Source organism: Mustela lutreola, chromosome 8 (genome assembly GCF_030435805.1).
Source record: "Mustela lutreola isolate mMusLut2 chromosome 8, mMusLut2.pri, whole genome shotgun sequence".
NCBI classification, from domain to species: Eukaryota; Metazoa; Chordata; class Mammalia; order Carnivora; family Mustelidae; genus Mustela; species Mustela lutreola.
In genome coordinates this window covers 88,501,071-88,505,971 of record NC_081297.1, presented here as the reverse complement: position 1 = coordinate 88,505,971, position 4,901 = coordinate 88,501,071, and the positions used below count along the sequence as shown (strand labels likewise).

Genomic DNA, 4,901 nt, shown 5'->3' with positions numbered 1-4,901 from the left:
TCATTTTTTTTCCCCCTCAAGCTTATTTAAACTTTTTTTTTTTTTAATGTTTTGTTAGTCACCATGCCTTTCCTACTGTCTAGGAGCTGGGTCCCTTCGATTTGGGCTGCTCTCTGATGCTACCATTTGGTTTCTCTTTGTATTTTATTCAGCTTTTTGAGCAAATTTCATCTGATATCAGCATCTGAGTCATAGATGAGTCACCGAATATTTAGTTTAAAAACTATGAATTAATAAATACCTCTTGCCCCTGGGAGACCCACTATCCTCTTAGCTCTTGGCATTCAAATCCACATACAGAAGCAAAGTGAAATTTTCTTCCTGAAGAGAAAATGCATCTTCTACAATATTTTTCTCACCCTTGTCTCCTGTCCCTACTATACTGTACTTCTTTCATCTTATACAAAGATAGACTTTCTGTCTTTTTGAAATATGGTTGTCGGGATTCCTGTGTTTGAGGTAAGATATCAAATGTAGTATTTTAAAACATTAATAAAACTCTATGCATGTTTGTATATTGGGAAGGAAGCTGAGGAAGGGTTCTGTAGACAGCTGGTTTCTTAGCTACTATCTTCCTGGGAAAACTTGGGGGCAAACTAACATTTTAATTGAAACTATGATTTTCATTACATCAGATCTTTATCATTTATCTTCTTTTCTTGAATGAAAAGTAGCATGTGTTATAGTAGCAAATATATTAGAGAGGAAAAGCATCAAAGAGATAGGGTATACTTAAAATCTTTTTTTGAATGTGTGATTTATAAAGCAAACTATTCTAACATCAAATGGCATTTATGAAAACCTAAACTCTAGTTTTCAGAGTTAAATTTTATTTGCTGTGAATGTTGTGTTTTAGATAGTTGCTCAAGTTCTGTATTATATATATATGCTTTTTTTAATATTTATTTATTATTTTTGGGAGAGAGAGAGAGTGCACAAGTGAGCATGAGCTCAGAGGGGAAAGGTAGAGGGAGAGGAAGAGAGAGAGAGCCTTAAGCAGACTCTGAGCTGAGCACAGTCCAAGTTAGGGCTTGATCTCATGACCCTGAGATCATGACCTGGAGATGAAACCAAGAGTCAGATGCTTGATCAACCTGCCACCAGGTACCCCATATGCATATGCTTTTTAAAGCTTTTCTTTTTTAGCAATTTATTAATTTTCATTGCTATTGATTAATTGATATTTTATTGCTATATAATTGCTATCCTTTTCTATTTCTAATAGGGAAGAGTATATATTAAGCATTATATTTTTTAGGGTAACAATGAGAACTTAGTTAACATATGTCAAATTTCTTTTAAAGCTATTAATTCATGATGGCAATGCCTACCACTTGTAATAAGTTCTTAATCCACACAGCAATTTTGTGATACAGATCTTATTCTCAATTCACAGATGTAGAAATTAAAAGTCAAGAGTTTAACACCAGTTTAAGATTAGGTGCATATCAGTGGAAGAGTCCGGAGTTAAAACCATTTTGTAGTATACAGATAGCAACATTTGGTTATTCAAACTCTAATCTAGGTTCTGCTGTGAAGGAGTTTTGCAGATGTGATTAAAGCTGCTTATCAGTTAAATTGGAGGAACAGAAGATTATCTTGTACAGGCCTGAATCAATTCTTTGTAAGTCCTTTAAAACATGCTCAGGGCTTTTCTTTTCTTTCTTTCTTTTTTTTTTTTTTTTTAAATATTTATTTATTTGAGAGAGAGAGCATGAGTGAGTAGAAGGTCAGAAGGAGAAGCAGACTCCCTGTGAGCTGGGAGCCCTATGCGGGACTCAATTCCAGAACTCCAGGATCATGACCTGAGCTGAAGGTGGAGAGCCTCCCACCTGCGATCATTAGCCTCCACTCCTGTCCCAGGGAGTGGCTCATGACATTCTTTTCCTGACTGCTTGCCCAATAGGCCCCCCACCTGTGTAGCCAGTCCCCACACTAACATAAACAAAAAGGCATGTATTTGTTTATGGATATGATTTCCCTCTGGTTTTCTCCTCCGGTTGAACCTTTTTAATACTCTTGTTGCCTTCACTGCAAATCTAATACTTGTGCAACTTGAATATTGTTCGAATTCAGAATAGAAATGTGGGGAGGGAAGGGTGAGTTTTTAAATAGGGTGGAGGGGGGCGCCTGGGTGGCTCAGTGGGTTAAAGCCTCTGCCTTTGGCTTGGGTCATGATCCCAGGATCCTGGGATCAAGCCCCGCATCGGGCTCTCTGCTCGGCGGGGAGCCTGCTTCCTCCTCTCTCTGACTGCCTCTCTGCCTACTTGTGATCTCTGTCTGTCAAATAAATAAATAAAATTAAAAAAAAATTTTAAATAGGGTGGAGGGAGAGATGAGCCAAGAGTCTTTATCATTGTATCTTTATGCCTCGATGTTGAAGCACAGTTTCTACAAAGAATTCTTTTCCTGTCATTAGAATGACTCACATTCAACAACTTTTGACATCTTTTCTAAAATTACATGATATTAAAAAAATATAACTTGTAGATGATATCAGTCTTGGATTGGTAATACTTGGAGGTATGACATATCATCATTTTTCAGTGTAAACCCTTGAATTTGAATCCAGAAGTTTTGGATTACAGGGAAAGTTTTGCGACTCTTAAATGTGTACCTGAAAATTCTCCACAGATTTGTGCAAACAGTACTTTTCTGCAGAGAACTCACTTATAACATGCTCAATAGTATCCAAGCAAAAGAAATTTCTCTTTAATGACCGAATACTGGAATACAAAATACCTGAAAAAAAAAAATACTTTTCTAGACTGAATGTTTGTGTCTGCCTCAAATTCATACACTAAAGCCCTAAGCTCACCCCCATTGTGACTGTATATGGAGATGGAGCCTTTATAAGAAGTAATTAGGGCTTCATTCTTATGACCTCATTTAACCTTAATCCAACAGAACTGATGTCTTTTTAAGGAAGAGAGACCAGAGTGTTCGGGCTCTTGCTCCTTCAGGGGTCAAGAAGAGGTTGAAGAGGTTGTTGGAGGCCGTATGAGATGAACTACCTATGAGCTAGAAGACAATCCTCAGAATAAACCATACCATGCCGGTCCCTTGACTTTGACTTCTGGCCTTCACAACTGTGAGAAATAAATTCCTGTTGTTGAAGCCACCCAGTCTATGGTATGGCACCCCCAGCAGATGAAGAAAAATACTAAACATAAAAGATAACATTTTACTAAAAATTAATTGATAAATAAATCATATGTTCTTAACTGTCTCAAAAAGCATAGACTATTAAATGTTGTTTAGGGGTGCCTGGGTGGCTCAGTGGGTTAAAGCCTCTGCTTTCGGCTCAGGTCATGGTCTCAGGGTCGTGGGATCGAGCCCCGCATCAGGCTCTCTGCTCAGCAGGGAGCCTGCTTCCTCCTCTCTCTCTCTCTCAGCCTGCCTCTCTGCCTACTTGTGATCTCTGTCTGTCAAATAAATAAATAAAATCTTTAAATAAATAAATAAATAAATGTTGTTTAAACTTTTGATTTTCTTAAGACTATCATTTTAAGCTACATGAAGTGCATGCGGGCATGGCAGTAAGCCTAAGAAATATGGAAGAAATAGCAGGTTTTGTGATTTACAAAAATCATCCCTTTCACATTAGGGATTGTAGAAAGTTCTAATCAAATTCCTACAGGTTGGTGAATCTTCAAACTTCAACTCATTTTTTATATCGACAGAGGAGGAAAAAAAGTGACTCCTAAGACTACCTAGCAAAATCCAAGTTGATTATGCTTTCATAAAATACTCTTCCTACTCTGACTTTTATCCTTTTATTTGAAAACTAAATCTCTGAGTTCCTGAGTGGTTAGGGCAGTTTCCATGGCACACAATTAGGTGAAAATAGTTAATAAGAATGATTTAAGGCATGAACATTTAAGAGTATATATGGAAAAATGGTTGATTAAATAGAATAAACATGAGAATTGATTAAAAATTAAATGTCATGAAAAAAATTAAATGTTATGAAAGTCTGTTTTAAAGTGCATTTTCTGAAAAACTCATATTTCTGATATATCCACTTTTTGGCTCATCAGCACTACATTTAAAACATACAAACTCACACATACACATTGAAACTATTTCACTTATTATTTCCTAGAAATAAGATTTTTTCAAGAGCCAATGATTTTTTCCTAAGTTGTAATTTTTCATCTTTGAGAGCCAGCCCTATTCAGTATAGGACAGCCCTCCTATACGGAGAGGGAGATTTCTGTATATCTTGCCAGACTCCCAGAAGCCAATGAATTATAATTCTCAAAGATTGGATTTAGATATGAAATCTAAAATTCTTGACTTTTGAATTGCCTTGAAACTCTCATCCTCAGTTAAAACTCTGTTTTGTTTTCTTTAAGAGGATTTATTACCTTTACTGATATATTTGTTCAAATCACATAAACCCAAAATGCAATTTTAAAATAGTTAAAAATTCTTCAAAGTGATTAACCATCATAGCTATAAAGTTAAAAAGATAAAATCCTCACTAAGCTTGATTATATGAAATTAGAGTACAATCAAATAACAAACCATTTAAATGCCAACTGAAAGTTTAAAAAATAATTTTAAGTATCCAAAGTGATCTTTTTATGTTATACTTAAAAAAACTAATAGTGGCTATAAAAGGATTATAATGGTGATATCTGGGTCTTATATGCAATTAATTACATAAGATACAACTATTAATTATTCTAATGATCTTTAGAGCACCAAAAATATAGCATCTTTTGAAAGGGTTTGGAGGAAAATCTCATTTTTTTAGTGAACTACATAAGTTCAGGGAATTTATATCTATGGAATCTTTCAATCTCAGCATTGGAAAATATATCATGTTTACAGCCATTAAATTTGAAGCCAGGTGAATTACCAAATTAAAGTCCTAGAGACAATGTCAAATAATT

At 35.3% G+C, this 4,901-nt stretch overlaps 1 non-coding gene across 1 annotated transcript; it reads right to left on the bottom strand.

Annotated features, from left to right (window-relative positions):
• Nucleotides 1–4,143: 4,143 nt before the first annotated feature.
• LOC131840078 (small Cajal body-specific RNA 11) lies at nucleotides 4,144–4,281 on the bottom strand. The gene has a single exon (XR_009357188.1). It is a non-coding gene; the product is annotated as a small Cajal body-specific RNA 11 (non-coding RNA).
• Between the last annotated feature and the right edge of the window lie 620 nt (nucleotides 4,282–4,901).